The following is a 12168-nucleotide window of genomic DNA, read 5'->3' on the forward strand; positions in this document are numbered from 1 at the left end:
CAACCTGCAGATTTCTCCCCTCTCTGATCTCTTTAGAGACCAGACTTGATGCACAAGTTACTTACCTTCGGTAACGATATATCTGTAAGAAACAGTAGTTAGTGTTAGATTCCTTACCTTAGAATATCCCCAGGCGTCAGACTGGATCCGGAAAGTTTTGCGTTGCAGTACCCCTACGCGTCGTTAGTCGTTGTCTGCGGCACCGCGTCCGTCATAGTACTTAGACGCCGCCCTCGCGCGCTGACGTCAGTTCTTATACACGATGTGAGAAAGTGCCATCTTTCTTGCATTGGTATGCCCCCACTTTTTTCTGAACTACTGATGTGCTTTGACTGACTGTGCCCTGGGTTCCTGCCAACCAGGTACCCAGGGCCTGTGTTCCTTCCCTAAAACTATGCTGAAACAAGAAGACCCAATGCACAAGTTACTTACCTTCGGTAACGATATATCTGTAAGAAACAGAAGTTAGTATTAGATTCCTTACCTTAGAATATCCCCAGGCGTCAGACTGGATCCAGAAACTTTTGCGAAGCAGTACCCCTGCGCGTCGGTAGGCGTAGTCTGAGGCTCCGCGTCAGTCATCGGCGCCGGGATGACATCGCCGGAGTACTTAGACGCCGCCCTCGCGCGCTGATGACAGTTCTTATACACAGCTTTTCCGTGCCAGAAACGCAGAGCCATGATAAAAACCAACACTGGTGCCATGAAACTAGGGCCCTGAAAGGGGAAGACCTTAACCCTAGATATCGGTTTGCAGAACGGGGAGGATGGGTGGGGCGGTAAGGAATCTAATACTAACTATTGTTTCTTACAGATATATCGTTACCGAAGGTAAGTAACTTGTGCATCTGAAAGAAACAGGTTAGTATTAGATTCCTTACCTTAGAATAGATACCCCAGCAATACCAACCCCGGCGGTGGGTCTGCAAACCAATAATAACACCAGAAAGTCCTGGAGGACAGAACGGCCAAAGAAGCCATCCCTCCGGACTTGGCTGTCCAGGCAGTAGTGTCTTGCGAACGTGTGCAGCGAGGCCCACGTAGCTGCCTGACATATGTCCTGCAAGGGGACTCCCCGGCCCAGGGCAGTAGTAGCCGCCGTGGCCCGAGTGGAACGGTCCCTCAGCCCAACAGGAGGCTCCTTTTTAGTCAAGGAGTAGCACGCCTTGATGCACAAGACGACCCACCGAGAGATGGTCCGTTTGTGCACCGCCAGGCCCTTCATAGCGCCGACGTAACCAACAAAGAGTTGGTCATCCACCCAGAATTGGCGTGTGCTATCCAAATAGAAAGAGCGCACGTTTTGGGTCCAGACGGTGGAGCCGCTCTTCCTCTTTAGAGGAATGCGGAGGCGGAAAGAAGGTGGGCAAGGTGATGGACTGCCCGATGTGGAAGGCTGTGACTACCTTGGGCAGGAAAGAGTCTTGTCCGCCCTTGATAGTGCCCAGGGAAGAGCCCTGCTGGGCAAGAGAAAGAAGGAAGAGGAGAACCTCAGAAAGAAGGGCAGAAAAGGGATCCACAGCCTTTGCTGTGCACCATGCCACAAACTTGTTCCACCTGCAGGCGTATACAGACTTTGTGGAGGGACGCCTGGCTGCCAGAATTACATCACAAACTTCAGGAGGTTAGTCAAATGGCCTCAACTGTCGCCGCCCAATCTCCAAGCATGGAGGTGGAGACTGGACAGGTTCGGGTGGAGGACCGTCCCCTGCTGCGACAAAAGGTCCTCCTGAAGAGGCAGACGAATCGGGGGATCGAGAGACATACTGAGTAGCTCGGGATACCAGAATCATCGTGCCCAGTCCGGAGTCACAAGGATAACTTGGGCCCGGTCGCGCCTGATCTTCAGCACGCTGGGAAGAAGTGGTATAGACGGAAAGGCGTACAACAGACCGCAGCTCCAATCGCGACGAAAAGCGTCTCCGAACGAGTGCCGCCTTGAAAATTTCAACGCGCAGAACTGATGACATTGCACGTTCTCTTCTGTGGAGAATAGATCTAACCAAGGCTCTCCCCACTGCTGAAAGAGGCCTTGCGCCACGTCCGACGTCAGACGGCTGAGTTCGTCCGCCCTGGCGTTCAGAGAACCTGCCAGGTGTTGAACCACCAGGGTCACGCCCTGATGTTCCAGCCACTGCCAGAGGCGCAGAGCCTCCTGGCAAAGGGTCCACGACCCCATCAGGCCCTGTTTGTTGCAGTACCATATGGCGGTGGTGTTGTCTGTGAACATCTGCACTACACTCCCCCGGACAGAGGGGAGGAATGCCTTCAGTGCAAGTCAGATCGCCCGCAGCTCCAGAACGTTGATGTGGAGCCGGGACTCCACCAGAGACCAGAGGCCTCTTATCTCCGCCTCTCCCATGTGGCCCCCCCCAGCCCTAGAGGGATGCATCGGTCACAACTACGTGCTCCGGTTGGGGCAGTGAGAGGGATCTGCCGCTGATCCAATCGCGGTCCGTGAGCCACCACTGCAACTGTCTCGCAGTGCCCTCCGAGATCAGGACATGGTCGGACAGGTTGCCCTGATGCTGGGCCCACTGAAACTTCAGGTCCCACTGCAGGGCTCGCATCCGCCACCGGGCGTAATGCACCAGAAGGATGCAGGAGGCCATCAGCCCCAGAAGCCGCAGCGTCAACCTGACCGAGACTCAGGATAAAGGCTGAAAGATCGGAATCAGAGCCTGAATATCCCGAACTCACTGTTAGGGAGGATAAACCCGAAACTGCGCCGAGTCCAGAACAGCTCCGATGAAGAGGAGCTTCTGAGATGGACACAGGGGTGACTTCGGCACATTGATGGAGAACCCCAGCAGGTGCAGGAGGTCAGCCGTAGTCTGGTTGTGGCCGACGACTGTCTGGGGTGAGCCCGCCTTCAACAACCAGTCGTCTAGGTAGGGGAAGACTGACACCCCTAACCTGCGCAGATAAGCTGCGACCACCGCCATCACCTTCGTGAACACCCGTGGGGCGCTGGTAAGGCCGAAGGGGAGCACAGTAAACTGAAAGTGCTCGTGGCCTACCGTGAACCACAGGTAACGCCGGTGGGCCGGCAGGACGGGGATGTGGAAATAAGCATCCTGCAAGTCCAACGCTACCATCCAGTCTCCTGGGTCCAGGGCAGCTAAGACCTGAGCCAGAGTCAGCATCTTGAACTTCTCCTTCCGGAGGAAGCCGTTGACGTTCCGTAGGTCCAAGATAGGGCGTAGGCCCCCTTTGTCCTTCTTGGGTACCAGAAAGTAGTGGGAGTAGCAACCACGTCCTACTTCTGGCCCAGGAACGCACTCGATGGCCCCCTTGGCCAAGAGGGCCGAAACTTCCTCCTGCAGAAGCCGCAAATGATCCCCCGACATGCGGTGGTGTTGCGGTGGCATGGCTTGAGGGGTCGTCTCGAAGGGGAGGGAGTAGCCCCTTCGGATGATTTGCAGCACCCACCTGTCCAAAGTGATGCTGCGCCAGTGAAGGAGGTGATGGCGAACCCTGACCCCCACTGCCGTCACGTGGGCCTGAAAGCTTGAACTAGGAGGGCTTTGAGTGGATGCTGCAGGGTTGGATGTGGACTGGCTTCGCCGTTGTCCCGCGGCACCGCCACGGCGGTTACCACGTCCGCCACCGCGTTGGATGTTAGTCTGCGGCTGTGGCTGGCAGGACGTGTGGGGGCGCCCCTTCCTTGGCCACGAAAGGAGCAAAAGGCAGCAGGTTGCTGGCGTGGGGCTGACAGGCCCAAGGACTTGTCCGTAGCCCTGGAGTCCTTAAAGCGCTCAAGCGCACTGTCTGCCTTGTCGCCAAAGAGGCGACGGCCATCAAACGGCATGTCCATAAGGGTGTTTTGGATACCAGCCGAAAAGTTGGCGGACCTCAGCCAGGTGTGGCGATGAATAGCCACCGTCGTTGCCATCGCTCTGCCTAGCGAGTCCGTTGTATCCAGCCCACATCGGATGGAATACTGTGCTGCATCTCGACCATCTGTAAGGGCTTGGGCGAGTTTAGTCCGGGCCTCCTCCGGACATTGTGGCAGCACGTCCGCGACCGTGTCCCACAGAGAGTGGGAATAACGGCCCAAGAGGCACGCGGTGTTAACTGACCGCAACCCCATACTCAGTGAGGAGAACATCTTCTTACAATACTGTTCGTACCTCTTGGATTCCCGGTCGGGGGGAGCCGTCGGGAATTCGGTCTGGGAATTAGGAGACTGTATGACCAGGCTCTCGGGGGTGGGGTGGGTGGACAGGAAGCAAGGGTCGCCCGGAGCCGGGCGTTGGCGTCTGGCCACGTTCCTATCTACAGGGGGACCTGTACCGGGCCTGACCAAGTGCCCAGAAGAACGTCAGACAAGGCCTCATTAAATGGCAACAGAGGCTCCGAAGAGCTTGTTTGCGGTTTAAGGACCTCAGTGAGGAGGTTAGTCCTCACTGCCGCGACGGGGAGCTCAAGAGGTGTCCAGATCACTGGCATCCCCTAGCTCACCTGCCCAGTCCTGATAAGACTGGCACTCCTGTGCCAGAGGGTCCTCAGACTCCTCCCAATCCGCCTCGCCACCCATCTCCTGATACTCAGGGTCAAATGATTGGGCCGGGTCATAGAAGTAAAAGTCTCCCATCGGCGTCGAGAGCGGCGATGTCACCTCTTTGGCTTCTTGTGCCTCTTACCTGAGGACTTGGAGCCCGAGGAGTGGTGTCGTCTCCCGGAGCTGTGATGACTCCGGCCCCGCGACCGGTCCCTGTACTTCCTTCCGGACCGGGACCTCAAATGGCGGGGTGGGGGGGGGGGGGGGGGGGTTTGGCGACGACTGCCGGAGCTCGAGACGCTTGTGGGACCGCTCCCGCCTAGCCTTCGACGTCAAGGCCCGGCAGTCAGGGAACGATTTGTCCTCGTGGTCGGGTCCCAGGCAATGCAGACACTGGCGATGGGGGTCGACGCAGGGTTTGAACCCGGGCATCCATACCGGCACTGGAATTGTTAGACCTCGAAAAGTGATAAAAAATGATCGAAAAAGTTTAGTCAAAAAATGACTATGGGTACCACATTTTCCGGATCGGCGCTTGCTGGTGCGGAAAAAAGAAGAACGGACGTCAGCTCGCGCGGGCGGTGTCCAAGTACTCTGGCGACGTCATCCCAGCGCCAAATACGGAGCCGCAGACGACGCCTACCGACGTGCAAGGGTACTGCTACGCAAAAGTTTCCGGATCCAGTCTGACGCCTGGGGATATTTTAAGGTAAGGAATCTAATACTAACCTGTTTCTTTCAGATACCAGATTCCGCTCTAAACTACCTCTCCTAGATGACCTTCTTAACACTGCAGTGATGTAGGTCACCAATGTCAGCTCTGGGTGGGGTAAGGACAGGGGTCTGCAGCAGGTCAATTGCAGTCAAAGCTCCGCCAATGCAGTCTAACGGAAACCTGAATGAATTCAGACAGGTTTCCTTGGTGCTGTCCACCCAGACTTCAGATCCCACTGCAGAGCCTGTATAAGCCATCTGGCATGCAGACTACCCGGATGCAGGGGGGCATTAGGCCAGCAATCCTCAAAGCAACACTTACTGAGACCCAGGCCAAAGGATGCTGTTGCAAAGTCATCCTGTGCCCTGGGCACCCCCAACTTTTTGCTGACTGGAACTGGTGGTAACTGACTCTGACTGACCCTGCGCTCAGTTTGCCCAGGGCCAAGCTAAAAGGAATACATTAGAACACAGTTAAGACACCCAACATACACTAGGGTACACTATAGTATGGTGGGGTACCCCTGTAGTTGGCATGACCTACCACCTAAGCCCCTAGTATGTAATAGGGCAGGGGATTGAAACTACCTAGAAGTCTCCAGTATCCTGGGGCATGGCAGTTTAGAGGCCAGCAGATTCTCTGCACCAGCATGTGTGCAGTGCTGAAGCCTGAGGTCCATTTAAAAGCTGCACTGGTGGGCAGGACAGCTTTTCAACCTTAAATTGTGCCCAAACTCGACTTTGGGGGTAGGGGCCCTTACAAATTAAAAACCTACCATACTTTTGCATATTAGGGACCCCCAGGGTCACCCCTAGGTATCCCAGGGGTGGGGGGTCAGTTATCTATAAGGAGCGCCATTATAAAATGAGTTTTTAGATGCCTGGGTAAAGTGAAATTTTACATTTCACTCCTCTCATTGTCTTAAAGAGGTGCTCAAATTCGACTTTGATGCTGGAAGAATTGGGTAAGGGTGATCTGCAATATTTCTGCAGATTCGGAAACCCTGAAGTCTCCCCTAGTTCCACAGGGGGTGGGGGTCCGGTAGAAATTAGGGAAATACTTATAAAATATGGTTTTATAAGCCCTGGTGCTACAAAAGTGGCGCAAGTCATTTTCCCCATTGCAAACCCCATGGCCCATAGGTTAACATGGTAGGAAGTGATTGATTAATAATATTAATAGGAGAGACTAGCCGGACCATTCAAAGACTTCCCAGAATGGTCGTAGTAAATCCAACGATATTATATTGTTGAATTTCTCCTAAAGTGTACATACAATAAGTTATGAGACTTTGTTGTTTGTAAGTCCAAATTCAGCCTTTCAGTGGTCTGCCCTGATTGGTCAGAGTTAAGTGGATTAGCCAGGCTGCTGGGAGGGCAGTGATCTGTTCTATAGGAATGCCAGGCCAGGAGGTGGCGTTGTAAACTAAGCTCTTCAAAGGCAGAGGGGAGGCCTGGGTTTTAGTCCACTATGACAGTCGTGACCCAGAGTCAGGAATAGCCTTAAGAAAGGTATTTGCAGATTGTACAGGGATGGTCCATGGAAATGAGATATCCCAGGGGGCGTGTTTAGCCAGCTCTTACCTCCTTGCTGGAAAATCAGCCATTATGGATTTGGAAGGATGATTCATTCTGGGACAAACTAATGCCACACTCCACTGGAAGTGGTCATAACTATGAGGAGTTGCCCTGCTCTCATTGGTCAGCAGTGACCTGGTGCTTGACCCAGAGAATTTTGAATAAGTATCTGAGAGGGGCAGAGCCCTCCAGATCTGCTGCTTGAAACTGAATGAAGCAAGAAGTGCCCTGCTGAAGATTTTGCTGTGTGCAAGGAACTCGAAGGCCTGACCTATGAAGACTGCACCATCTGAAACTACAGCCCTGTGGATAACCTTGCAGCCAAAAGACTCAAGAGTGGAAACTCCCTGCAAGCTACAGGTTACCAGAGCTCACCTGGACAGCCCCATAAAGAATTCAAAGACTGGATTACCAGTGGATTTGTAAGGGATTTGTTCAAGTGGATTGCGGAATTGAAGTTTCACACTTTCAAGGACCCTCTTGGAGATTCCAGAACCTTGGATTGCGTGTTGGATACTTTGGGACCCGCAAGCAGAACGCCAGGAAGGTGTTCTAACTGGACCCCGCTTTCTGAAGAAGGCAGCCCACTACCGTGGTCAGAATTCGTCAGAACAATTTATAAAGGTGTGTCCCTGACAGAGAAAACGAAATTACTTCAGGGACACTGTTGGTTTCTAAGCACTAGAAAGTGACTAATCTTTAAAAATTCATATCTCTGGTTCCCTACAGTGGATTCTTTTCGTTTCGGTGTCATTTAAAAGATACAAATATTACCTATTTTTATAAATTGGTGTTGGATTTTTATTTTGTGTTGTGTCTTAATTATTTACTGAAATGTTATTTTTGAATGCTTTACATACCTGTCTTTGAATTTAAGCCTGTCTGCTCGTAGCAACGTTACCAAGGGTTGAGCAAAGGAATAATTTTCTAAGACCTATGCTGATTGCTATCATGTGTTAGTGGCCTTATTGCCAGTGGCAGACCTACATTTGCCCCTACCATAACACACTTTCCAACATTTGGTGTTCAGCGGTGTGGATGAGGACTTGTGTTTAAAAAGTACACCTTTCAGTGAATATTTTAAGATTATAAAAATCCTCTAAATTGCCTTAGAACAAAACTTTTGAGTTTGATTTTTCGAATTTGGACTAAACTGTTTTTAATACATTGTTTTGATTTTTCCAAATTGTACTAAGTCCATTTTGCCTAGTTTTTTTGTGACCCAAAACTAGGGAACCATGGAGCTGGACCTGGCTAAACTGTCCCAGTTTAAGATGGCGGATCTTAGAGAACAGTGTAGGCTTAGGGGGCTGCGTCCTGCAAAGAAGATGAGGAAAGCAGGGTTGCTTGAGTCCCTAAAAGCCTGGGCCAGGGCAGCGGAGGAGAACCCAAGGGGGTGGGAAGATGTCCCCCCCCCCCCAACCTCACCCGAGACGGGGGTGAGGATGAGACCTTTCACATTGTGACTAGTGTTAGCCAGGTGAATCTAGGGGATGGTGGGAGTGGGGTAGGGTCCCTTACTCAGGTACCACTACTGTCCCTTGCAGAGAGACAGCTTCAGGCTCAATTAGAGTTGATTGCCTTGGAGAAGGAGGAATTCGAATTGGCTAAGAGAAAGTGGGAGAGGGAGGAGAAAAGGAATGATGGCAGCAAAAGTGAAGAAGATGTTGAAATGTCTAGGGGTGGTCGTTTTGAACCTAAACTTCCCAACTTCCCAAAGGCATAGTACCCAAGTACACTGAGGGGGATGACATTGAAAAGTGGCCATCAGCTTTTGAGAGGGCTCTTAAAATGAGTAGGGTCCACTCTAGATATTGGGGTGCACTCCTGTGGGAGTGGATTCCAGTAGCTGGGAGGGATAGGCTCCTGACCCTGAAGGGAGAGGATGCAGAACCATACCAGCAGATGAAGGCATGCTTAGTCAAGAGATTTGGTCTGACTCCAGAACAGTACCGGGTGAAGTTTAGAGGCACCCAGAAATTGAGTTCAAAGTCTTGGGTAGACTTTGTGGACGTTTCAGTAAAGGCACTGGAAGGCTGGATTGTGGGTAACAAAGATGACATATGAGGGATTGTATAGTTTGTTTTTGAAAGAACACATTTTGACTCATTGAGCAGAAGAGAAGTTACACCAGTATCTAGTGGACTCTAAGCTGACAGACCACAGAGAGCTGGGGGGAATAAGCTGATGAGTGGGTGAGAACCCGGGTTTCCATTCAGCATCAGGGGGGTGACCAGAAGAAAGGAGGATAGGTCCCTCCCTAGGGGAAAGTCCAGGGAAATAAAGGTCAAAATCCTAAGGAGTCCTCCAAAGACACACAAAAACCTGCACAAGGAGGGGGGGGCCCGAGCCAACCCAAATTCAAAGGGAGGGGGTTTCAGGGAAAGTCTGGTAGGTTCTTTGATCCCTCAAAGGTGGGCAAGTACTTTGACTGTAACCAGCCAGGGCATAAGCAGGGAGATGCTGTCTGCACCAAGAAGCTCCCCCTAGTAGGTCCATCCACAGGGAGTGTCAGTGTAGGGGTGGAGGGTGGTGTACAGAACAGAACAGGCAGGTGGTGGAAGCAACCTTAGTGTCCCTGGGAGGGGGCACCCTTGCTGCCTTACCTCCAAACGTGGACAAGTACAGGCAGAGGCCTAAAGTGAATGGGACTTAGATTGAGGCTTTCAGAGACACTGGGGCTAGTGTAACTATGGTCCTGGATGAGCTGGTGCCGCCAGAGAGGTTGTTACCTGGTGAGTTTCACCAGGTGACATATGCAGACAGCACAACTAAACTCCATCCCATGGCTGTGGTTGGTTTGGAATGAGGAGGTGTGACAGGCCCTATGAAGGTAGCTGTGTCAAAGGTGCTCCCAGTCCAGTATTTACTGGGCAATGATCTTGAAGCCTCTGCATGGTCAGGGGTGGCGAGAGGACTCCATATGAAAATATTGGAGCTCCTTGAGTGGGTATGTGCTGTGACTAGGTCACAGACTAGCCAGAAGGGAGGGGCTGAACACTTGGACCCTGGAACAAAGGGCCAAGCGTCCAAGGACAAGGGCACTGGGTCTGGAGAGCCAGCCCAGGGAACTCCAGAGGCGCAGGAAAAATCTAACCCTGATGGGGAGGATTTGGCCTCTGAGGGACTCCATCCCTGCCAGAGCTGTCAGATTTGGCAGAACTGACAGGAGCAGGTGGACCCTCCAGATAGGAGTTCAGTCAGGGACAGCGTGACTGTCCCACCCTTGAGAGCTTGAGGCGGATTGCTTCTAAGCAAGAGGAGGGGGTTGACAGTGGGTTTCATAAACTCTACTGGGAAGATGGACTGCTTTATACTGAGGCCAGAAACCTCAAGGAGGGGGCCACCAGGAGATTGGTGGTGCCCCAGAAGTACAGAGAGTTCATCCTGACTTTGAATCACGATATCCCCTTGGCAGGACATTTGGGACGGACAAAGACATGGAACCGGTTGGTGAATTATTTCTACTGGCCCAATATGTCTGAAAAGGTAAAGGAGTTTTGCAGCTCCTGTGTCACCTGTCAGGCCAGTGGCAAGGCAGGGGGTAAGACAAAGGCTCCCCTAATACCACTGCCAGTGGTTGAGGTTCCTTTTGAAAGGGTGGGGATGGACATTGTTGGTCCCCTGGACCCACCTACTGCATCAGCGAATAGGTATATCTTAGTGGTAGTTGACCATGCTACTAGATACCCTGAAGCCATACCTCTTAGAACCATTGATGAACCTGCGGTGGCTAGAGCACTGCTTGGTATGTTCACTAGAGTGGGTTTTCCAAAAGAGGTGGTGTCTGACAGGGGCACGAACTTCCTGTCCAGCTATCTGACTGCTATGTGGGATGAGTGTGATGTCAACCACAAGTTCACCACCCCCTATCACCCACAAGGAAATGGTCTTGTTGAGAGATTCAACAAAACCCTGAAGGGCGTGATAAATGGGTTGTCGGAGAAACTCAGGAGGAGATGGGATGTTCTCCTCCCATGCTTACTGTTTGCCTACAGGGAGGTGCCACAGAAAGGGGTTGGTTTCGGTCCTTTTGAGCTGGTGTTTGGACACCCTGTGAGGGGGCCATTGAGCCTGCTTAGAGAGTCTTTAGAGAAGCCTCTTAAAGAAGCTAAGGACAATGTGCTTGATTATGTGCTAGGCCTGAGATCTAGAATGGCGGAGTACATGTACAAGGCAAACAGGAAACTGGAGGCCAGCCAGGAGCTCATGAAGCACGGGTATGATCAAAAGGCTACTATGCCTGAGTATATTCCAGGACAGTTGGTGTGGGTGTTGGAGCCTGTGGCTCCCAGGGCCCTCCATGATAAGTGGAGTGGGCCCTATCCAATCTTAGAAAAGAAGGGTGAGGTTACCTATTTGGTTGACCTTGGCACCCCCAGGAACCCTCACAGGGTCCTGCATGTGAATAGATTGAAACCACACCATGACAGGGCAGACATGACCATGTTACTGGCCACTGATGAGGGTGTGGAGGAGGAACCTGAGCCTGTGCCTGACCTCCTCTCCACCAATGTGCAAGATGGGTCAGAGGAGGGAGTTGTGCTCTCTCCCAAGTTGACAGACCAGCAGCACCGAGACTGTAAGCAGGTGCTGGAGCAGTTTGCTGGCCTGTTCTCTCTGACCCCAGGCATCACTGAGTGGTGTGTGCACCACATTGACACTGGTGACAGCCGACCTGTCCAAAATAAAATGTACAGGTCGTCTGACCATGTCAGAGCCAGCATTAAAGCGGAGGTTGCTAAGATGCTGGGGGTAATTGAACCGTCTTAGAGTCCATGGGCCAGTCCAGTGGTTCTGGTACCTAAACCTAATCCTCAGGGGGGACCCAAGGAGTTAAGGTTCTGTGTGGACTACAGAGGTTTGAATGCAGTCACAAACACGGACGCTCACCCTATACCTAGAGCTGAAGAGCTCATTGATAGGTTAGGGGCTGCTAAGTACCCGAGTATTTTTGATTTGACTTCAGGTTACTGGAAGATTGACCTCACTGATGGAGCAAAGGAGAGGTCAGCATTCTCCACACCAGAGGGACATTATCAGTTCAAGGTAATGCCCTTTGGATTAAAGAATGCACCTGCCACCTTCCAAAGGTTGGTGAACAGGGTCTTGTCTGGGTTGGAACAGTTCAGTGCAGCTTACCTGGATGATATAGCTGTATACAGTTCTACCTGTGGGGATCACTTAAACCACCTAAGGGAAGTGCTTCAGGCCATGCAGCAGGCAGGCCTGACTATTAAGGCAAGCAAGTGCCAAATAGGGCAGAGTTCTGTGGTGTACCTGGGCCACCTGGTAGGTGGGGGCCATGTACAGCCTCTCCAAGTTAAAATCCAAACTATTTTGGATTGGACAGCTCCAGTTACCCAGACTCA

The 12168-nt window shown here is 52.1% G+C and overlaps 1 protein-coding gene across 2 annotated transcripts in view; it reads right to left on the reverse strand.

The window, feature by feature from the left end:
• HUWE1 (HECT, UBA and WWE domain containing E3 ubiquitin protein ligase 1) overlaps positions 1 to 12168 on the reverse strand; it is a 1800886-nt gene that overhangs the window by 111531 nt on the left and 1677187 nt on the right. The window lies entirely within an intron of this gene.

Source organism: Lissotriton vulgaris, chromosome 10 (assembly GCF_964263255.1).
Source record: "Lissotriton vulgaris chromosome 10, aLisVul1.2, whole genome shotgun sequence".
In the NCBI taxonomy this organism is placed as follows: Eukaryota; Metazoa; Chordata; class Amphibia; order Caudata; family Salamandridae; genus Lissotriton; species Lissotriton vulgaris.